This window comes from Lynx rufus, unplaced genomic scaffold (assembly GCF_022079265.1).
Source record: "Lynx rufus isolate CCGP_SWC_20201006 ecotype Redwood Valley unplaced genomic scaffold, mLynRuf1.p SCAF_10, whole genome shotgun sequence".
Lineage (NCBI taxonomy): Eukaryota > Metazoa > Chordata > Mammalia > Carnivora > Felidae > Lynx > Lynx rufus.
Window position 1 is genome coordinate 15133920 of NW_025814824.1, and position 25043 is coordinate 15158962.

The window sequence follows — 25043 nt, forward strand, 5'->3', positions numbered from 1 at the left end:
TCCCTAAACCACAGATTGTTTACCTTGTCACAGGTAGAAAAAGCAGCCTTTAGGTAGAAAAACTGGTCTTTATCCAGGTTTGGGAAAAATGCCTTAACACAGGAATATTTTCTCCAACCAAAGTTACGAATATCATACTCATAAATTAACCGTTCTCATTGTGGAAATACAAATGTGTCTGGTTGGTAAAGACTTCCAAGAGCCTTCCCAACCCACCTGAGAAAGAGAACCTACATTTCCTGGATTTTTTATTTCATTCATCTTCCCACCCTCACGATGGCACATTCTCCTGATTTCCAGAACCTCACAGCAAAGCAATGCTTCTGTTCCCTCCTCTTTCTTCCTCCCCGCCCCTTGCCTTTCTGCTACAAGTCTTTCAACCTACCCTGCTCATCACCAGCAACTTAAAAATGATTATTAGTCTTTCCATTCTCCCTGTCCTGCCCTGCTTTTTTCCAAGATTAATTTCTATCCTACCCTCTTACCAGAACCCATTGTTCCAGATGTGGCCCCTCTCCCATCACTCACTGAACTTTCCAGGCTTCCGAGGCCCAAGTCTGCCTGCAGAGGCCTTCCCAACCCTCCCTCCCTCCAGCTCTCAAATGCCCTAATCCAGCTCTGGACCCCTCTCCACACAGGTCCACCCCTCACTCTCTCTTCCTGGAATGTTCTCCCCCAGCCTTTCCCAAGGCCTGGTGTTGCTGCTGTGACCAGAGTGTTCCTGTTTCCTAGGATACACCGGGTTTTCCTCAAAACCTTCTCTGTCTTTTGATTCCTCTGCCAGATTCCTCACACTGATGGGCAAGATTTCCGGGCATAGGTGAGCCTTCGAAACTACTGTAATTTGGCTGAATGGATTTGTTGATCTCCTTAGCGGGTTGTTTTCCCCTAAAAGAGGTCCTCAACCTAGAATGTCCTTTAGTCATCTTGAAGAGCTTTTTGGAATGCATCCGCCCCAAGATGCATGGGACGTGGACATTGCTAGGGTTTAACAGCTCCTGAGGGAGGGCTCTTCTCTAAGGAGGTAGAGTTCACCTTGAACGTTTGATGGTGCAGTAGCCCAGCTTTAGGAGGCTTCACATCCCCTGTCCTTGTCCCTAGTTCACCCCAAAACAATAGGAACAGAATGTGCCTTCAGAGCTTTCCAAGAAAGTTGCAGGGAAAGTTGGCAATGTGTCTGGGCTTGGTAAACTGCTAAAGAGGACTTGATAAAAGAAACTAGAAGGGCCCAAGCTGAAAAAGAATTCAGGGTGATCACGGAACAGTTACTTACATTTTTCAATGAACTGTTAACTGCCCTGGAAACCGGCAACATAACATTGCTGGGCAGTTAACCCCATGCATCACACCTGAACTTCTGCTCCCTCTTCCCTTCTAGCTTTGATTGCTGAAGGTTGGAGCTGGCCTTGGAAGCCTTCCAGTCCGAAGGGACCATTTTACAGATGAGAAAACTGAGGCCAAGAGAGATCATAATTTAACATGAGATTCACAGATCCATAAGGGAAGAAAGAGTGAAGAAACAGTCATCTTTCTGAGGGTCCAACATTCTTCCAGGCACAACCACTTCTCACCATTTAGGAGTCTACTTTGGAAATGCTGCTGAAAATTGTCAAGGTAAGAAATTGCATTCGTAAAAAAAGCAAGTGCTAGAGGTAATCAGTGATTCACTGTTAAACTAAAAAAAATGGGGAATAAATGGGAAAAGTGACTCTACCTCTCCAAGCCTCTCTGTAGCAAGATGATACATTACCTCCCAGAGGTATGAATTGGAAAAGACAGTGCGCATTTAGTACTTAGTTCCGGACCTGTCACAGGGAAAAGGACAATAAATGGTTGTAGAAACAGGAGAGGTTTTGCAAAATCAGCCCATTGCAAAGCAGAAACACAATGAAGATCTCACTGTATTCTTTCTGAATGGAGACAAAAGGGGAGTTTTGCAAATTGTAGCTGTTGCATTGATTAGGGACTCAGTTTTCTCTTCTTAGTTTAAACGCGTATTTGGGTTCTTGTTCCCTCACCTCCACCCCCATTAAAAAAGAAGCTGATCTTGTGACGCCTGGATGGCTCAGTCAGTTAAGCATAGGATTCTTGATTTCAGCTCAGGTCATGATCTCAGTTTGTGAGTTCGAGCCCCACACTGGGCTCCACACTGACAGCATGGAGCCTGCTTGAGAGTCTGTCTCTCCCTTTCTCTGCCCCTGCCCTGCTCATGCTCTCTCTCTCAAAATAAATACATAAAACTTATTAAAAAAATTAAAAAAAATAAGTTGAAGCGCTCCTGGGTTGCTCAATCGGTTGAGCGTCTGTCTTCAGCTCAGGTCATGATCTCACAATCCGTGAGTTTGAGCCCCGCGTTGGACTCTGTGCTGACAGCTCAGAGCCTGGAGCCTGCTTCAGATTCTGTGTCTCCCTCTCTCTCTGCCCCTCCCCCCACTCATGCTCTGTCTCTCTCACTATCAAAAAATGGATAAATGTTAAAAAAAAAATTTTTTTTAAAGAGAAGAAATCAAGTGCTGGCTTATTCAAAAATCGAAGAGAAATGGATATTAACACTGGTCAGTGAGTATACTGCCCATCGGTGTTACTTGTCTCAGTAATTTGAGAAGTGTGAACTGTTTCACTGCTTTCTTTTCAGGGAAAGGGGGTTTGTATTCTCTAATTACCATAAAATGCAATAGCTAATTAGCCAATAAAAATATTCTGCATGTTGGGACGCCTGAGTGGCTCAGTCGGTTAAGCATCCAACTTCGGCTCAGGTCATGATCTCGTGGTTTGTGGGTTCGAGCCCCGCTTCCGGTACTGTGCTGACAGCTCAGAGCCTGGAGCCTGCTTCAGCTTCTGTGTTTCCCTCTCTCTCTGCCCTTCCCCTCCTCACACTCTGCGCCTCTCTCTGTCTCTCTCTCAAAAATAAATAAACATTAAAACAATATTCTGCATGTGTATGAAACTTTTCTTTTGTTAGGACTCTCTTGGTGGCAAATAACAGAAATCAATCTTAGCTGTTTAAGCAGGAAAGAATTGGACCCAAGGACAAGATCTTATGAAGGTACTAGAGGCAGGCAGTGGATGCAAGGTCACGAGGCCATTCGTGTTTTTAATTTTTCAGACCTGCTTTCACCAGTTTCTCAAAGCCTCCCAGTGGGTGAAAGGTCCCCAAATCTTATCTTTGGACTTGAAGTTTATACATCTAGCTGCCCAAAGAGAGGGTGATCATTCACAGTCTCAGTTCCAAATTCCTAAGGAAAGTTCATCTTGGGTCAGTAGCCCATCCTTGGATCAATCACCCTTGTCTATGTGGCAGGTCACGGAGCAGAAAGAAAGCTTCAGAAAAGTACCTTTACAAGCAGGCTGGGAAGTCCAAGGATGGGCTATCTAACAACCAATTAGATATTCACTACATGGCTTATAATTCACCAAGTACATTTTAATAATAATTTAATTTGGTTCTCAAATGATGACAGATCGCTCTTTATGAAATTCTCGATATCACTTTCCACTTCATCGTTTTATTTTTGTTGATCTAATGAAATTTGGTTTTATATTTTTAGTGCCTGACCTGGAGTGGGAGAGGTTCAGTAAATGGTTGTTCAAAGAAAGTATGACTAATTCTGCGGGATACTTAGATGAGAAAACTGAGACACCCTTAGGTTAAGTGACAAGACAAAGGTCCCCCAGTCAATGAGTCAGCTTCTATAGTCTCCATCCCGTTCCCAATGACCGCACTGCCTTGTACATTGAATCGTCCTCTTCTTCTATCATGTCAGTGACTGACATGGAAAGGTTCAGGCTGGTGGTGAGAAGAGGGACAAAGACGTAGCACATTTTACAAGAATTTGATTTTGCTCTCTTAGTGCATCAGTTAAGAATGTCTTTCAATGAACTACAAAGAGTCTGTACTCTTCCTTTAAATGTTTCAAGAAAGAAAGACTACTTAGTCTTTGCTTAGGATAGAAAAACTTAGGTTTATGCTCTTAACTCTTTAGTGCTTTCTTTCTGAAAATGATATCCAAGTGACATGGCAATCACTCCTGGGGAGGTGGCTACTTGTACCATAACTTTGGCAATGGTTTTGTTTTTGTAAGAGCGCCAGGGAGCAAGGGGAGAAAGCAGGTGTCTCCTCCTGGATCGTGGTCCTTTCCCATCATAGGGAATCTTCTGCAGTATGGAAACTATCTTTACTTTACATTCATGGAAATGAGAAAGAAATATGGAGATGTGTTTCTCATCAGACTTGGCCTGGTGCCTGTCCTGGTAGTGAATGGGATGAAAATGGTGAGGCAAGCACCACCTCAAGGCTGGACCGCGTTTTGCAGACCAACCCAACATGCATGCATGTTCTTTGCTGGCAAAAGACAGAGTCTTTCATTTTCAATTATGGAGAGAGTTGGAGGCTTTATTAGAAAGTTGCCCCTAATGCTTTCTGAACTTTTACTAAAACAGAAAAAAAAAAAAAGTCCTCCACTGTCTTTGCTTACCCGAGGATCAGGTCATCAAGAAGTTTCTGAGCTGGTAAAAGTCTTTGCAGAGTTGACTTCCAAGAATGGCAGCTTTGCCCCCAGAAGTGTTATCACACGTGTGGGGGCCAACGTTCTCCGTGCCCTTTGCTTTGGCAGGAGATGTGACAGCAGTGATGTGATGAGGAGTTTCTTAGAATAGATAAAATGATCACTTACTCAAGATCTGCAGTGAAGTTAATCCTGCTGGTTTCGTACGTTTCCATTACCTTCCACTATGAATTATAAATGCACCTCAGGAGGTTTATCAGGGCCTGAATCAGTCTATTGTACCACATGATCATCTTATTACATATGATAATGTAAGGATTTAAATTCATGCCAGGATGAGGGTTTTGGTGAAAAGTAAATGATAATGGTGAGATACACTGAGTACCCAGAAAGTTGTATGTATTCTTCCTTGGTTCTTCCGATATAATTTTTCTAAAGTGAACCTTATCCAAACTAGGAGTAAATGTGAGGTTTGGTCAGTGAGATCACAGGGGAGTATTACTTGGTTCTCATGTAGGGACCCTAAGAAGAGCTCTGAATTCTTTGAGAACTCAGAAAATTTTCCCAGTTGGGTGTTTAGGCGGAGACTTGAATTGTGACTCTATAATTGGCTGATAAATGATGACCAACAATGGAGATGAATTCCTTGGAGAAATGAACTAATGATTTAGTTTCTCCCATTTTACATCTGAAACTATGAGGTCTCAGATATAAAGTTATCAGCATATTATTTCAGAAGGTGATTTAAATAGTCACAAAGATTATTCAACAGGAAGCTTCCAATTTACTCTTAAACCCTACTTGAGTTCCCTGACTATATACAAACAAATTTTGAGATTGTAATACAGGCAGAAGTTGATCTTCCTTATGAGCCAGTGAAATCTTTGTTGGCCCAATCTGATGGTCCACACAAGAGTAAGACATCTCTTAAAATACATATGCATTAGAAAGAATCCTAGTTCTTAGGGTCCGATTTGCGAAGATGAGGGCATCAGGGAAAAAAAAAAAAACATGAAAAGGCAGATAATTGAGTAAATGAAGAAGTGTGAAGAATAAAGTCCCCTCCAGTGAAAAGAAGAGACAGAAAAAAGAAATAACCAGAAAACAATCTGTTTCAAGGTACCAGCCGGAATTCTAGATCAGGTACAGTAAGTAAATGAATTTCTTAAGTTCATACATTTTTCTCTTATTCCCTAATAGGCTTTAGCCCCATGTCTTTCTGTATGGTGATAACAGTTAACTCCTTACAACAAATAGATTTGAAAATCTCTTATTATAATTCATTGTCTAGCAATTTCTCTGAAGTAAGTTAACCTCTAATTTTTATAAGTGTGCTTCCAAACGTAGTACTTTTTAAAAAACTTTTTAAATGTTTTTATTTATTTTTGAGAGAGAGAGAGAGAGAGAGAGAGAGAGAGAGCACAAGTGGGGGAGGGGCAGAGAGAGAGGGAGACACAGAATCTGAAGCAGTCTCCAGGCTCCGAGCTGTCAGCACAGAGCTCGACGCTGGGCTCGAACTCACACACCGCGAGATCATGACCTGAGCTGAAGTCGGATGCCTAACCGACTGAGCCACCCAGGCCCCCCTGTTTTGTTTTTTGTAATGACTGAAATACGCTTCCAGGAGAAAATGGAGTTTGGTAACTTTTCTATTTTATACTCTCAAGATTGAGTGCTACCGTTGACCAGCAAAATTGGTTGCAGGCTTAAAATGATGTACTTATATTCCTTATATTCCTAAGCTAATTAGGTTCATTCAAGTTCTGTGGTGCTATCACCCTTCATGGGTGATGTGGAATGTAGTTGGAGATAAATAATCATGCTAAGGTTTGACCCCTCAGGACGACATCCAAGCCATTGCCGATGCCCTGGTTAACGCATGCCACAATGACTGTGCTACCACCGAAACAGCCGTCTTAACTGATGCTGAAATCATAAGCACTGTGAATGAGCTCTTTGGAGCTGGTAGGTAGGAGCATTTGTCAATATGGAAGGCAAATAAAGATTAATTGCGATTTTTTTGTCAACCACTGTTCACGGTTCAGAGCCCTTTTTCGATACTGGCCATTTCATATAGCTGATCTCACTGTGTAAACCATTTGGTATTATGCCTTTTTCCCAAGTCATTCAGAAAACTACATGTTCTACTCAAGAGTAGAGACTTGAGTTAACATAATCCCCAGTTCTAGTGCATTATATTGTTCAGGCAATGCCTGGCTGTGTTTTCTGGTTGGTTATTTCATTTCCCCACCTCCCACTTCCAGAACTTTCCCCAACCCACTGGCATTTATTCTTAATCTGTGTAAAACGTTGTTTTTGTCTGTTTTACGCATTGTTTTATTTTTTGTAACGTTTATTCATTTTTGAGAGACAGATAGAGAGTGCAAGTGGGGGAGGGGCAGAGAGAGACACACACACAGAGAATCTGAAGCAGGCTCCAGGCTCTGAGCTGTCAGACAAAGCCTGACGCGGGGCTTGAACTCGAAGTAGGGGCCAGCGGACTGAGCCACCCAGGCGCCCTGTTTTATGCATTCTTGTAGAATAGGCTTTCTATTGCCATGTATTACCATCTATTCTTATATTATCGTGACCTTTAATTTATGTAAGTGCCCTTTTATTTACATCTCAATCTATTTCTAACTTTTTCATGAAGCCCTATATTTCTGAGAGCCAATTATGATTGCCAGGTGTATTTCTCATGTGCTGTTTCTAATGGTTACATAATATTCCGTGGCATGCACCCCCCACATTTTATCCATCTGCTGTTTTGGGGATGGATACCTGCATTGTTTGCAAATTTCACCCTGCACAGATAATGCTGATATTGAATATCTTGCTAATGCTAAAATGACCATCTTTATACATCAGTTTTTGCCTCCTTTTGAATTATAGCGTTATGCTAAGAAGCAAACTTTCTGGCTCATCTAATAAAATGAGTCTTGAGTTTTTTATACAGAGTACCAAAATCCTTTTCAGAGGGATTGTACTAGTCTACACTGATACCATACTACTATCATTCCTAAATTTCATAGTTAGTTTTTAAAATCATTCTTACCTATCAAATTTCTTATAAGTTCTATTAGGTATTAGACTGCAGGAAGCAAATTCTCTTAACATTACGACAAAGAATACTAAAGATGTTTTAGCCGTTTAATTAAAAAAAATTTTAATGTTTATTTATTTTTGAGAGGGGGGAGAGGGGCAGAGAGAGAGGGAGACACAGAATCCGAAGCAGGCTCCAGGCTCTGAACTGTCAGCACAGAGCCCGATGAGGGGCTCGAACCCACAAACTGTGAGATCATGACCTGAGCCAAAGGGGGATACTTAACCAACTGAGCCACTCAGGCGCCCCTTAGCAGTTTAATTTTAGATGTAATATTCTTCAAATTCATTTCTTCCTTTCTTCATTCTACCATACTTACTGGCAATTTGGTTTATTTTTTTCTAAAGCCTACACAATTATGTTCCTGAATATTCTTTGCAAACAGAAGCATTTGTTTTGATATGCATTATTTTTCATCATTCAGAGACTAGCTCCTCTTCCCCATATATATATACATATGTATATATGTATATATATACGTATATATATACGTATATATATACATATATATATGTATATATATACACATATATATATACATATATATATACACATATATATGTGTCTAATTGTGTATACATATACATATATACATATATATGTGTATATATATATATAATTTTGATCTTGATTTAAATTTGATGGGTATATATGTATATACATATATATTTGATGGCTATATATATATATATATATACATGTGATCATGCTGTGCTTAGCATTTCTTCTGCTAACTATCTGATGTTAAATATTGATGTTAGCATTTGTGAGGTCATAGCAATGCCTTCAATATATTAAATGCTCAATATGTTGCACAGGTACAAGAAAAAGAATAAGTTACTAACTTGACAACAGGTGGAAGATGTATCAATCGATGAAAGAATGAAGATTTATAAAGAAGTCATATTATTATTACAGTAAGAAAAAGACATTAAACATTGTGAGTTGTGGGAGGCAGCTTAGGGGTGGGCTGTTTGAATTTATGGGATGTGTTGCAATGTTGTATTTTGCTTTCCCGTAGTACTAAGTGGATGCTGCTATGAATGGTTACTTCATCCCCAGGAAAACTTGCACCTTTCTCATGTAAATCGTGACGAATTAAGTCGCCAAAATTATTTCTTGGGATAAGATTTTTTTGGTTGTGCCTTTCCTAGGTATTAGTCTGGGGACAATGTACATTCTTTCTAATGACACTTCATTCCTTCTGTTTCTCTTGAAAGAAACTGGAAAGAAACTCAGTTTTTTCTCCTCCCTCCTAATGGGAAAGATGGAATATTAATATAAATTCATTCAGGGCAATCCGATTTCAAAACTGGGCTCACTAGGTGAGATGTGAACCAAAGATGTCATGGGTTCATCCTCTGCATGGATATGACCAGATGATATTTCAAAATGCAGCCTAAATCCCCTCCCCGCCCCCCCGCCCCCCGCCCCAGAACATAGGTCATTATATGCAGGGATTTTTCTTCTCTCAGTTTTTGCTTGCTTTTTGTCTACCCCAGTACCAGGATCGATTCCTGGCACATAGTAGGCACTCATTACATAGTCGTTAATAAAATGCAGTTGGAGGGGCGCCTGGGTGGCGCAGTCGGTTGGGCGTCCGACTTCAGCCAGGTCACGATCTCGCGGTCCGGGAGTTCGAGCCCCGCGTCAGGCTCTGGGCTGATGGCTCAGAGCCTGGAGCCTGTTTCCGATTTTGTGTCTCCCTCTCTCTCTGCCCCTCCCCCGTTCATGCTCTGTCTCTCTCTGTCCCAAAAATAAATAAAAACGTTGGAAAAAAATTTTAAAAAAATGCAGTTGGAGGCTCACCCACATCAACTATTAATGGGCAGGCTGAGCTGAAGGTGCCTCACACAGTGTGAGAACGATGACGGGGTGCATGGACCCCTACTGTGTGCTGGGCACCGAATTGCGAAGTACCTCCTCTGAGTCTCAACAATAACTTTCAACCAAGCTAAACAAATTGCTTCCGATCATGTGTTCAGCAGATAGCAGAAGCAGGACTCACATCCAACTGCTTAACTCTTGTTTAATGGACGTCGGATGCTCCATTTGGCCTGGGTTTAATGTTTCCAGTAAACTAGTAGAGATGCCTTCTTATGCATTCAGCGGGCTATATACACAGTGCCCTGTACAGCTTCTCCTTCTTCATGCAAGATCTCATCTCACTAAGGTCTCATGCTCAGAGCTGTGAGAGAGGCAGGTGATTTTATCCTGTGTACCTAACTGCATCTTCACAATCTCTGTAACCAGCAAAACAGCAGAATATACATTGCATGGACTGTCCCAATGCAAAACGTATCACCAGTGAGATTGACACATCCATTCTGCAGACCCAGTGATCATACTGAATAAAACTAAGGATTTTACAAGTCAGTATAAGAAGACATACAGTCAGTATAAATTTAATGGCATTTATTCTCAGCACAACCTCAAGTATCCCAAGGGTTCTAGTATCCAAGCATTTATGACTATATTGACTATTAAGTAATGTTCAAACAAACTGAGTTAACACACAGGTGCTAATAAAGAAATACTGTTTGCACGGAGGCACTTGTCTAAGCTAAATAAGTATGTAACTTAAGACTTGATATTAAGGGGAAAGTATTCATGTTTAAAGTAAAACAGAGGTCACAAACTCAAGCACCTACTGAGCAGTGGAAAACGCCCCAAATGAGGGATTTGCACTGGTTGAAGCATGGGGAAGAGGCCATCTGTTCTGTCTAATCCAGCCAGTAAATCATTGTTCCTATATTGCCTGCCCCTTTCATTACAAAACAGAACATGGAAATGCAGATTTTCTTGTGGAATCTTCTGATTTTTTAAATGTTAGCAATAATGAATTGCATTTAAAGGATTATCAGAGCAAAAAGAAATTTATTGGAGGACTGAGTACGATTTGTAGGTCTCCAGATCTGTGGCCTCTGGTGCAAAGAGAAAACAGTTGTTTTTCTCCTAGACAGAGGGGTGACATCTATGCAAAAAGAGGCCCATTACTTTGTAAAGTCAGGTGGGTCCCTCATCTATGGCCTAGGATGTATTGGGAAACATGCTAAAATTAGTTGTCGTAGACAAGCCAAATATGGTGCCTGGCAAGAAAAGGTAGAGGGAGGAGGGAGAACCATATACACAACAGTTTGGGAGCTTTGGGGGACCCCCTCACTCAGGGATGCTTTCGGAGACCTGACTCCCCTCTGTGATGATGTACGAAGGCCACATCCTAAACACGTTTGCACCCCAGTGAGAGAAATGGCTCACGGTCTCATCACTCTGGCTCATTTTTCTGAAAGCAAAGGAGATTGAGTGATAATTACTTTTTATTTATACCACAATTTTGGAATATTCTTGTGAGAATTTTGTGGAAGTCTTGACATAAAATTTTTAAAAATTGAAGTGAATGTTCAAATGTTTTATTCACTAAGGACTCAAAAGTCATTTCAGTGAAAATTAAGCATAATTATACTAAATCTTCATGACAACTAAACTTGTCAATATACTAAAAGAAAAAAAAGACATTTATATCCATAATAATTATATATTATATAATAATTATATATGTATAATTATGTATCTCCATAATTATATACATATTACACATGCATATATTATGTACATATACATAGTGTGTATATAGAGAGAGATTATATAGAGAGATTATATACATTATATAAATTATATATATAGATAGATTACATACATACATATAGGTTTTATATATATACACACACACATACACACACACACACATATATATATATATATATATATATATATATATATATAATCTATAAAGGATATGCCAAAACAAAACATTTCATGCAAAACAAAATTATTGTGGAGAAGTTGGCAGTAAAGGTAAAAGTGATAAAATGACTTCCTTTAAAATTTTTTTAATGTTTGTTTATTTTGAGAGAGACAGAGACAGAGTGCAAGTTGGGGAGGGGCACCGAGAGAGGGAGACACAGAATCCGAAGCAGGCTCCAGGCTCCGAGCTGTCAGCACAGAGCCCGATCCGGGACTCGAACCCACAAACCGTGAGATCATGACCTGAGCCAAAGTCGGATGCTTAACCGACTGAGCCACCCAGGTGCCCCTAAAATGACTGCCTTTTAAAATTTTACTTTTGTCTATTTTATACAGAACTATTTGGGGTGATCCCAACTTATTTAGACCTCAAAGATTTCTAAAAACAAAAACAAAAACAAAGAGTGACAGTCTTAAGGACAAAATGTTGATATCTGGAACAGGACTCTTGAGGCGTCTCAAGTATTGCAGGAAATATTCATTTTTATTCATCATTGCAATTTTATTCATCATTCATGCAATTCATCATTGCAGGGGATATTCATTTTTACCACTAACGTTCTGCAGTGGCTTGAGCTGAAGAAATACCCTGGAGCTGAAGTTGACTGGTCACCCAGGTGCAACTTAGCCATGAAGCCAAAACGTACCAACTCTAAACAGAATCTCATTTGGTTTGTGTTCTTAGGTTCTGAGACCGGGTGAAAGATTTCTTGTTGAACTCAGAAAAATTAATGGGGTTCATATTCATTTGACAAGCAACTGAAAGATCCTCTCCAGCTAAACCAGATGGTTAGTTCCTGTTCTTGTCTATTATCCTAATGTAGGAAGTGGTTTTGTAAAGTGTGTGGCACAGCCTTGGTTCTAATAGAAGAGGTTTGTTTCATAAGAATAGGCTAAGAAAATAAGGAAGTGTATGTGATTCAGGGGTTCTTAAGCCCATGTCTCATGTGGTGTCCCACATGTCACCGAGTCACTGAGCAGGAAAGAAGGAAAAGATGAGTGGTGGGTTGAACGAATCTAACTTCTTTTATACCACAGCTTCCAACAGAGAAGTACACTTATATATGTTTTAAATATAGGGTTCGAGTACAGAGGTTCCTCAAAAAGGTAAAAATAGCACTGCCCTATGATCCAGCAATTGCCCTACTAACTATTTACCCAAAGGATACAAAAATACAGGTTCTCAGACGTACATGCGCCCCAATGTTCATAGCAGCATTATCAACAATAGCCAAGCTATGGAGAGAGCCCCAACGTCCACTGATTGATGACTGGATAAAGATGTGGTATATAAACTCAATGGAATATTACTCAGTCATCAAAAGGAATGAAATTGTGCCATTCACAATGACATGGATGGAGCTAGAGTGTATTATGCTAAGCGACATAAGTCAGTCAGAGAAAGAGAAATATCATCTGATATTCACATGTGGAATTTAAGAAACAAAACAGATGAACAAAAGGGAGAGGGAAAAAAGCCCTGAGAGACCCTTAAAGATAGAGAACAAACTGAGGGTTGCTGGAGGGGAGGTGGGGGGGGATGGGTTAAATGGGTGATGGACATTAAGAAGGGCACTTGTTGTGATGAGCGCTGGGCGCTGTGTGTAAGTGATGATTCACTGAATTCTACTCCTGAAGGAGTATAGGACTATATTTTAGCTAACTAGAATTTAAATGGAAACTTGAAAAATAAATAAATAAATGCAGGGTTCAGAATAAGAACAACGTTCTGGTATTAAATACATTTGTGTTCAGTGGTCTAGGAAATAGATGCTTAAGAGGTCCAGAGAACGGAGCTAGAGTCACCTAGAACAGCAAAGAACATTTCATAGTGGTAACAAATGAGCTGTACTCTATTTAGAAAGGTAGTTGAGGCACCTGGGAGACTCAGTCAGTTAAGTGTCCAACTTTGGCTCAGGTCATGATCTTCCGGTTTCTGAGTTCGAGCCCCACGTCAGGCTCTGTGCTGACAGCTCGGAGCCCGGAGCCTGCTTTGGATTCTGTGTCTCCCTCTGTCTGCCCCTCCCCCTCTGACACTCGGTCTGTCTCTCTCTCTGTCTCAAAGATAAACAAAAATTTTAAAAATTAAAAAAAAAGGTAGAGAAAAGGGTATGAGGGCAGATTTCTTCAAAATCTGTTTTTATACTGGCTCTTATGTTTTCTGTATTAAGAACTTAACCTCTGGGCAAATTGGTGTTTTCATAATGTTACCAATTTCTTTTCACACATGCTAAATACACATGTGTATTAGTTTGCCAGATAACAAAATACCATAGCCTGGGTGGCCTCAACAACAGAAGTTTATTTTCTCACAGTTCTGGAAGCTCGAAGTTCAAGATCTAGGTGTTGGTAGGGTTGGTTTCTTCAAAGGCCTCTCTTTCTCCTTGGTTTATAGATAGCTGCCATCTCATTGTTTTCTCACACGGCTGTTTCTCTGTGTGCACACATTCCTGGTGTCTCTCTTTTTTCTTAATAGGACACCAGTCATATTAGATTATAGCTTCCTCCTAAGAGCGTCATTTTAACGGAACTATATCTTTAAGGACGTTATCTTCAAATACACTTCCATTCTGAGATGTGGGGAGTTGGGACTTCAACCTATGAATCAGGTGGGTGGGGGGAACATAACATGTTATGAGAAGAAAAAAAAAGGATAGCAATTAAAAAAAATATTTTTTTCCGTATAGTATCCAGCTCTAAGTATGTGTCCCTTGAATTGAATTCGTTAGTGAGTTAAGGCATATAAGGAACACAAAACAAATAGTTTGAAAGACCATGTATTTCAGATTGAAGCTTTAAGGAGAGTTGTATTATAAAGGACTTGGAATCAAAGCTGAGAGATAAGAGCATATCTGAGGTCTAATGGAGACGGGGAAGGCCATGGGGAGGGGTGACTCTAGATAATGACCTCTCAGACCAGGACATAGCAATGGAAGCCGAGAAGTTAAAGAATTCAGAGACATTGAGAATTAGTGTCAGGACTGGGGCTTTCTTTCCAAATATACATAAATTCAGCATTATCCTTGGAAATAAACAAATCGGATTGCTTGTCCTATCTTGTAAAAGCTTTTGAAACTATTTATATTATCCCCATGACAGCGTGTCAAACCGAAACTATTCTTACATTTTTTTCAGTTAAAAAACTGTCAAATCTTCCTTATACTCAACAGTAATGGGTCTGACTACAACACTACAGGAATCTGTTTATCTGGCATTTTCATTAAAGAATTGTGTTTTTCTAACCTCATGTCTTTGCTGGTTTTTCTAAGCAGTAAGCAAATACGATTCTATAGGATTCTATACTTTTAACACATTGTATTGTAAAAGGTTAATTCACTTTTACTGTGCTCCTAAGATGTAAGTAAATACTATTAATACTGTTACACTAAGGTATAATTAATACTATTAAGTTTTTGTATAATTCAGAAGTTTACATTTTATGTGTTTTTAGAAACATACATAAAACAAGGAGAAGAAAGTTTAAAAGCAAAATAAGAATAACTTTTCTTGGTCATTTAATGTAGAGTAAATGAGTTACTTTTAATTATATGTATTTATCTGGAAGTAATAATACATTTTATGTAATGCAATCAGAAGTGACACAGTGTACCAAAATATTATATGAAATAACTTATATTAACATAAACATCTTAAATAATAATCTGGAAACTACACATAGAATTCATTATGACCATAGAGCAGTTGATAGTATAGGGATGTATTCATCCAAGATGAGAGAGGCCCCAAAAGTCGTTATACAAAGTAAAAAGGCAGAATTATAAGAATTATATATCCAGCTACACAAAAATACATATAGATACCTTTGTGCCTTTCTTGTAGCCCCTTGGGGCTGTTTGTAACATTACGAAAATGAAGATCAGCTTGGAAACATTAGCCACTGCATAATGCAAGAGAGCATAGAATGTGTCCAGTTCCAAGTGGTTTTCAAAGGGGAAATCTTGCACCAAAATTCATAAAGCCATTTATATGTCCCAGCATTACAATTCTTTAATTTTGTCCCCGTTAAGCCCATAATCAAGGTGTAATAGTAATCCACAAGTTAAGAAATCAGAACCATTTTGAGAGGCAGAAGGGTATTTTACTATCTACATAATTCTTTTTTTATTATTTTTAATGTTTATTTATTTTTGAGAGAGAGACAGAGCGTGAGTGGGGGAGGAGCAGAGACAGAAGGAGACACAGAATCAGAAGCGGGCTCCAGGCTCCGAGCTGTCAGCACAGAGCCGGATGCGGGACTCGAACCCACGAACCGTGAGATCATGACCTGAGCCGAAGTCGGACGCTTAACCGACTGAGCCACCCAGGCGCCCCTACTATCTGCATAATTCTTAATTGGGCTGTGAAATCTACAGGTGCTTCTGGGCCTCCAGCTATGTGGATGCATGACTTGGTAGTTCAAATTCACACAGGACTTCCCCCACAAACCCAAGATTCATACTTACGACAAACATAAAAGCACCATACTATACACACCTTAAATCAGAAATGGCTATCAGGAGTTGTTTAATGACCCAACAGGCTATGAAACAAATTTTCTGTAGGGAGTACACCATTGACTTTCTCTTAAGATAAGAATAAAAATGCAGGATGCAGGCAATTGATTTTCTATCGTATACATTTTTAACACTGAGAGAGCCAAAATAAATAAAAATCATAAAACTTTATAGGTCTTCTTCTTTGCTTCAAGCTGTTTATAGAGAGTAGTTTACCTCAATTCAATATAACTATCTAAAGCCCCACCACACATACATATACAACATCCCATGACCTTTATCCATTACCCCTGTGGATGAAAGCATGTTCAACAAATGAGTTTTCCAGCTAGGTGAGATGACCAAGTTCCAAAAGGTGTATTTTAATGAATCTTAATAAAAGTCTTTCTGGGTTTCTGATGTCTTAAAATGCATTTACTAAACAAACTTTATGTTTTCCAGACTTTATAGTGACATTTATTTCTATAAGGTACTTACTGCCCCCGGCTGAAATCATTTTATGCTCTCTTGGTCATATTTCCACCCTTGCCCCAATACCTGGTTTTACTCATCATCTAAAAAAAATTTTTTCTTAGGTTTATTTTTTTTTTTTGAGAGAGAGAGAGAGAGAGAGAGAGAGAGGAAGGGGGGCGGGAAGAGAGAGGGAGACTCTGAGCTGTCAGCACAGAGCCCGACGCAGGGCCTGAACTCAGGAATGGTGAGATCATGACGTAGGCTGAAGTCGGAGGCTTAACCAATTGACCCACCCAGGTGCCCCTATTCATCATTTTAAGGCCAATCTCCCCAGCAAGACCCACAAAACAAGTCTGCTTGGCTCCCCATTGTATCCACAGTGTCCAGCTCTATTTTAGGCACTTAGTAGACAATCAGTACATGGTTTGCTCGATGAATGGCCCTTGCTAAAGTTCCTTTCAGTGAAAGGAAACGTCTGATATTTTCTACTATGGATATTATTTCTGGCTCCTCTGCTCATAGTTTCACTTCCACCCATAGCCTACGTCTCCTCCGTCTGGAAATCTGTTCAACCTCGTCGCACTTGTTTAAGCTCTAAGATGCAGGTCTCATCAATTAAGTCCTTTTTTTCTTACATTTCTATGGCCATAGACTCCAGCTGGAAATTAGCCCCCTATCTCTTTCCCCAGAACCAGTGTCAAAGTATGTCCTAACCATTTAGGAAACTCTCCAAGAGTAACAACTCAAATCTGTTCCAAAAAGTCACTGTGTTTCTTTCACTCTAACCTCTTTGTCTTGTCAATGCACATGGGTCTCAGCAGCTATGTCACTGACTTACCAGAAACATAGGTTTTCTAATGGCGTCTGTCACATCTCCTGCACACTCTGATGGAGAGAAGCTGTCACTACTTTCTCCCTGTTGTGTTTACACCCAAGGATGAGTGTTGGAATTTACCTAATTTTCAATGGCACAACTGAGAGTTGCTGGTATTTTTAAAGCTTACTTGAAGGTTTGGGGATATTGGAAAGGCCTACCCTCCCCCCACCCAAAATCATGTCCTGTCACCTGTTGCCTAAGCCCAGTCTGTGCCCAGGATCTCATCCTGAACCAATTTCCTGTTTTCTTTGCTTACCATGGACAGGTGCCATTCCATTCTCCCTTACCCCAACCCCCTTTAGAACTGTTCACTCCAGCTTTTGCACACTCTGAGGCTCGTATAAAAGAAGCAAACTAGCCTTCTCTCAGTCCTAGAGAGAGAGGGTTTATCTTCGGAAGCTTGCCCCAGGCATAATTTCTGAATCTACACTTCCTACCCTAGGATTAACCCCTGCCAGGGATGACTAAAGTGACATGTTTATTTCACTCGGGACCAATCTTAGGTGCTGCGGAAGAAAGCTGGTCATATGATCTCAAGAGATAGTCACATTGCTGCTCTCCAAAACCTGAGGTATTTATTCTCATTTTGGCTACCATGTTTTGCCAAAATTAGTGAAACGAGCGTTCATCTTGATTGTTTCTACTTCTCTCAAGCTACTGCTGTTTCACTGCCAAGGCAAACGTTCTAACAGTCTTTGAACATTTGTATTGGGCAATGCAGTAGTCATTTTTAAATTATCAATTTAACACAAACCATGGAATAGGCATTGATAGTATCTTTTTGCAGAAAAGGAGGCTCAGAGAGATGAAGTCATATATTTAAGATCATTCTGCTGGTAAGAATTTAATCCAAGATGAAAATCTATACCAAACTCAATTCAAAGCTTGCATAGTTTCCACGGTGGTAGTAGTTTCAAGAGAACACTCCTTAATTCACGTGAAATCTTGGCAGCTCTTAATATATAAAATCATGTTTCTAGTTGAAAAAGGATCACGAGCTTAGAACTTGGCCTCTTTGTCTCCCATCGTACCCCTCTTAGTGCCAGAAATCTAGGGGCGATATATATCAGCAGGATGGATCTAGGGAAATCGTCTAAGTATATTTGAAATAATTGAAATACATTCCAAAGTTACATCGTTCAGAAAATCCATTTCAGGGAGATCAAAGTCCTAAATGAAAACAAAAAAAGCCACATGTTGAAGTTTTTAGAAGAAAGTATTTTTATAAAAATAAGAAAAACATTCTTAAACCAGGTACAGAAAATGCAATCCATAAGAAAATGATTACTTCATTTACTACATTGAAATTTAGAATTTCTGCTCCACAAAAGGCTCAATAAACAAAAAGCAAAAACAAAACAAACAAAACAAACAAACAAGCCACAGAGTGGGAAATAATATCGGGAACACATATAACAGACAGGCGAGTTGTATCCAGAATCAAAAAGAATGTATTCAAATCAATATGAAAAAGCTCATCAGTACCCCCCGACCCCCCAAAAATGAGCAAAGCAAATGAGTAGGAGGAAAAGAAAAATGGAAAAGGAAAAGCCAAGAAGCATGAGAAATCAAGAATCTCTGCAATAATCGGTAAAGTGCACATTAAAGGACCCTAAACTACCATTTCTCGATTAGTAGACAGGTCACACTTTACAAGCCTGACAGTATAAAACAGTGGAACTTGGAGAAATGAGGACTGGCATTCCTTCTTGTGTGGGGTGTGAGGGTACAACCAATATGAAATTTGGAAGTTGTTAATAGACTTGAAGTTGCACTTACTCGATATTCAGCAATTTCATTAGAGCAATGGTCACACACACCCACGTACTGTCCACCCCAGCTTTCTTTCTTCTGTTACTGAAAAACTGGAAACAACTTAATGCTTATTAATGAGATGCTTGACAAATGTACTTAGGTTGTCGTCATATAATAGAAACAATAGTATAAACCTGCATACTCGTGTTCCATGAATCGTGCGTGGGGATAATAAACACAAAATTCGGTACCTTGTGGATTGTGTGTGTACATTTTTATTGATTGTTGTTATATGGGGAGAGTAAGATGTGATGTAGATCGAATGCTAAGAAAAATCAGATTTTTTTTTTCTATTTCAGCTTAGGCTCATGCTCTGGGTAGAGTATCACATTTATTTGAGATTTTAAATTCTCTCTACTTCTGTGAACTCATGTAAAGAGTGAAGAAAGGTTTAAAGATGGCAGAGATGTATCATAAAATTCATGGATTTGCTCTAGAGAGTGGGGGTTCAGACTCTCCGACTAGACAAATGAACTTTGAGTTACAACACGAGATTATAGAAGTTTGGCATTAATTAAATTTAAAAAAAATCTGGCAACTGAGAATAAGGAAATAAACAAAAAACTGTCCATATAAAACCTTACAAGTCAAGGATCATTCCACTGATTGATTAAGAAGCCCTCCATACCTACAGAACACGTTGGTTTGTTTTTAATGAGTGTTTTCAGGTGCCTATTCTAAGCCAGGCACTTTAGACGCCAGGCATAAAACAGATGACTAAAATACATTCCCGACTTCCCAAAACTCTTTAAGGTAGAGTCAAGTATTGATAATCATGTGGATATGTGTGCATAAACACACAGTTATATATACATATTTCAATTGTTCTAAGACTGGTCATAAAAATTCAAGCTTCCTCTTCTCCCTTCTCATGCAAATAAGTTGAGTGTGTGTTTAAAAATTCCTTTGCAATTTCCTTTTTGTAAAAAGTCCATGACAAGATGAATGTTCTTTTCCAATCAAATGCATTTGTACAGTTCGGTCAATTTACTTCTTTGCCCAGCTGGTCACTCTCCTAAGGAGTCTTTACTCTTTCGTACCTCTGCACTAACTTGACCTATTTTCTACTATATTTTCTAGCATCCCAGACTTTGCTGTCCTCACTGGGTCTCAGGGTGTCTCTAAGTGTTCTGCCTCCATTTTGACCTCCATCTATCTGTTGAGAGTTGCCAAGAAATTTTGCCATCTCAGAGGAGGTGAGACCAGGCGGCTTAGAATCCAGTACCTCGGGAAGAGAGTTTTGACACCTTTGGAAGGCAGAACTTTGGCTATCATCTTAGCAGTGCTTAGCTTACTGTCTGGAATATAAAGTCATTTAGCATGTACTCAGATGAATCATTCCCAAAGTATTTATTGGCTATCCACTTCATTGGGCCTTCATGGGCTATGGGAAAGTATTGTGTGAGAAGGCTTTCCAAAATTAAAATTGCTCTGGGCAGTGAAGTGATTTATAAGGCGATCTCTCCTTAGTTAACAATAATCTTACCCTACATATTTCAGAAAACTGAGACATGGAGCCTAGTATATGAAAACTATTCTTTGGAGCAGGAACAGTAATTGTCTTTAATTTTGAATTAAGAATTGTTTTTCTCAAGCTATTGGGCAAGATAATGTGATTCCAATTACTGTATACCTGGGAAGCTCCTGTTTGTGTTTTTGGTTAAAAATGTTTATAGGGGCCACTGGGTGGCTCAGTCGGTTAAGTGTCTGACTTTGGCTCAGGTCATGATCTCGCGGTCTGTGAGTTCAAGCCCTGCCTCGGGCTCTGTGCTGACAGCTCAGAGCCTGGAACCTGCTTCGGATTCTGTGTCTCCCTCTCTCTCTTTCCCTCCCCTGCTCATGCTCTGTCTCTCTCTGTCTCTCACTAATAAATAAACACTAAAAAAAAATTTTAAAAATGTTATAAACTAGTCCTTCCATTTAAAGAAAGTGCACTCGCTCTGTTCTCTTCCTCCCCGTTTTCTGCTCTATACTACAAACACGAGTTTGCTGGGAAACTTTTTACTAAACTATAACATACATACAGAAAAGCACACTAAGGATAAATTTAAGGTTTGATGAGTGTTTAAAAACTGATCACCACCAGCATCTCAGAGCCCTCCATCATTTCATGCCTCCTCTTACAGGTTCCGATCTCTGTACCCCAATGGTAACCATTATCCCAGCCTCAAACGGGATTGTGTGGTTTTTCTGTTTTTTACTTATAAATAGGGGAATCAAACAGCATGTACTTTTTTGGGCTTGACTTCTTTGTAACACCCTGTGCTTTCAAGACTTACCCAAGTAGTGCATAGTTTTATTCTACTCACTCTTATTGTTATAGTGTTCCATTAGGTGAATACACCATATTGACGAATTTTTTTCTGCTCATAGGAGCCACTTGGGTAGTTTTTAGTTTGACTTTATTATGATCAGTGCTGCTATGAACATTTTAGTGTACATTTTTTGGTGAACATATGTATACCTTTCTGTTGGCCACACAGACGTAGAACTGGAATTGCTGAGTCATAAAACCTTCATGTGTTTGCCTCTGGAACTTCCAACCAGGTTTTCGGCTTGATTGTTGTCAATCTGTACCTCCGCCAACAAGGTGAAAGAGTTCTCTGATTTTTCCACATCCTCTTCAACAATTGCTGTTTTCTGTATTTTTGTTTTAGCCACAGTGATGGCAAACATACCCTAATTAAAGAGGCAGATGGTCAGAACCATCCCTGGTCTGTTACCTTAAATGAACTTGATTTTGGCAATGTGAGCTGGTCCATTCTCTCTTAATGAAATGAATCTAGGGCAGATTGAGTGCATTCATCCACTGAAGTCCTTCAAAAGTGAATGATCTTCCAACCCTCTGCTACCTCCCCTCAAATACAAATGATCTGGGGTCACCGTTACCATGGCCTCCTGAGAAAGTAGTTTTTGCCAACACTACCTTTTTCTAATTTCCTTGGAAAGAGATGTTACAGGATTTACGCCACTAATCAAAAAAAATCTCTGCCTTCAAAATATATCTCAGCTATTGCAATGTCTGTGTTTTGTTCATAATTCCAGGATAGTGTGGAACTAGTTATTTGTACCTGTCGATCTTGCGGAATAAGTCTTTTATATTTTTCGGAATGCTACTTTTCACCTCAAAAGTTGGGACCGAAAAACAAAATGTTCTCTCTATTGATTCACATTTCTAAAATTCCTTCTTGGTCAAAAGTATAAGTCTGTTGTCCTTCCAAACTTTTGTCTTTCAGAAAGGAAAAGAAAATCAAGGAGAGAACGTTTTCAGATCCTACTAATTATTTTTCATGGCCTCTGTGCTTCTTTTGCTCTATTTCACCCCATATATTTTCCAACTAATACCATTCTGTTTAGCATGCACTTATTTTCTAACGTTTATTTATTTTTGAGACAGAGAGACAGAGCATGAACGGGGGAGGAGCAGAGTGAGAGGGAGACACAGAATCGGAAGCAGGCTCCAGGCTCTGAGCCATCAGCCCAGAGCCCGACGCGGGGCTCGAACTCACGGACCGCGAGATCGTGACCTGAGCCGAAGTTGGACGCTTAACCGACTGAGCCACCCAGGCGCCCCGCATGCACTTATTTTCAAGTGAAGACTTGGATTAGTTTTCATATTTTTCCTGAAAGTAGCATTTCATTAGGAAGGTATTCTTTTGGTGATAGAAGCTTAAGTCTTAACTCGGAAATTCTTCCAATAATTTGTTTGAGAAAGTTTGAAATTTCTTTTTCTGTCACATAGATAATGAGGGGACCCTATGAATTCCACAGTGAATTTTAAATGTAATGTTCCTTCAATAACTAGTCTCTGAAGACAATAGAAACTTTTCCACACATGATTTATAAATAGATCTTTGAATCCTCTCTTCATTTTGTTTATGGTATCTCTTACCATACAAATACGTAATTTTTAAATAGCCAAAGATATCTAGCATTTCCTTTATGATTTTTGAGATTCCTGTCATACTTAGGAAAGCCTAAATTTCCCACCTCAAATTTATACAAATAGCCTCCTACAGATCCTCCCAATATTAAAAAAAAAAAAAAAAAAAAGGGCTCTAGTTCTGTTTCTTTCTGGATAGTCAATCACATTAGCACCATTTATGAGATTAGCCACTCCTTTCTAAGTTAGATAAAACCACATATACACTCATCTTTCTGAGGATGCTCAACCATATGTGACTAATCTATTTATGTATTTCTATGCCAGTATCATACACTGTTGACTTCAGCGACTTTATAAGTATCCTAGTATCCAGAAGTCTTCCACTTTGCTTTCTTAAAATTTTTTAAACGCTTTTTTATTTTTGAGATGGAGAGAGACAGAGAATGAACGGGGGAGGGGCAGAGAGAGAGGGAGACACAGAATCGGAAACAGGCTCCAGGCCCTGAGCCATCAGCGCAGAGCCCGATGCGGGGCTCGAACCCACGGACCGCGAGATCATGACCTGGGCCAAAGTCAGACGCTTAACCGACTGAGCCAGCCAGGCGCCCCCACTTTGCTTTCTTAATTGTTCTTATTCGATATTCATAAATTTCTTGACTACTTTTACAGATCTATTCTTCTACATACATCCCAGAAGCATTCCATGTGATTCCATAGAAAATCTCATTGAGATTCTAATTTGAACTACATAGCATTTATCTATTAATTTCGGAAGTACTGACATTTCTATAGCTCATTGTTATTCAGGTTATTTTATGTATCTCATTTGGATTTCACAATTTAGGTTTTATGTCTTATACTATTCTTGCTATATTTAGGTCTAAGAATGCCATTGTTTTGTCTCCATTGTAAATGGGTATATTTTTTTCCACTTTAGTTTCAAACATTATTGTTAAGACAGAGAAAAAGCTATTGATTTTCATAAAGTGTCCAATTAGAGTCAATCTCAGGACTCTTTCAGGAGCTACTGGGAAGTGGTCCTCACTTTCCCTCCTGAGCAAGAGATTTTGACAAAACATCTTGTCTTAAGAAACCTGAAAATCAACTCATCATGTGGGCAAACAGAATGTAGAGACGGAGGCATAGTAGATCCTAGGTCTATTATTTGATTTTCTGGAACAAGCAATATCTGAAGCCATTATCCTTGGTCCTTTTCGATTACTCAACCCAATAAACTTCCCCTATTTCCATTTGGTTTTAGCAAAGTTAAGTGGGTCTTATTTACCTTTGCTTATCAAATACAGTGGATACGGAAATTTGAACTTGACCTCTTCCAGAAAACTCTGATGTTGGAATCTTCAGGAAAATGCCAAGCTACACTCTACTGCTACCATGAGAAAAATAACTCAATGGAATAGAGTCGAACAAAACACAGTTGCTGAAATCTCATTCAAGATGTGTAGGATAAAACCAAAGTTGCTTCATTAGAAAGTTGAGTTTTAAGAGATAGAGATACAGTCAAAGGTATGAAGGGCTGCCAAATACAAAACTGTAAAAATAAAGCAAATCGGTTGTATGGAAGGATGATGAAGGGCACTTATATTCTAGTACCTGTGTGATATAAATTTGTATATTAATATTTTGTAATTAATGGAGAGGTGAGAAATTCACTTGACCATAACTACTTCATTCGAGGCAATTTAATTAATTTAAAAAACCAAACACTAATTATAATATGAATAGCATAATTAAGTTCTTTCATTCAAAGAAAATACAGCTTGAACCCACAATGATGTTATGGAGTTTCTTTTACATCCGTCTTGTTTATCCAGCTGACTGGTTTCTTCATTATTGGCCTTCTGACAAATCATTGCACAACTCTGATTTTGTTTGTTGTTTCAGCTTTAAAGGAACATTCAGACCAACCAACGGCTTTCAAATATTTGATCACATTTGAGATTAAATTTTCCTTTGCTTCCTGTTAGAAACGGGTTGAGACTCCAATAGGATTGAAACTGACCATTTATGACTCAGGGTTTCAAAACATAATTTCTGTATCATTTGCTAATTTACCTCTGTGTTATTT

At 39.3% G+C, this 25043-nt stretch overlaps 1 pseudogene; it reads left to right on the forward strand.

Moving 5' to 3' along the window:
- Nucleotides 1–317: 317 nt before the first annotated feature.
- LOC124524059 (cytochrome P450 1A1-like) overlaps nt 318–25043 on the forward strand; it is a 46000-nt pseudogene continuing 21274 nt past the window's right edge.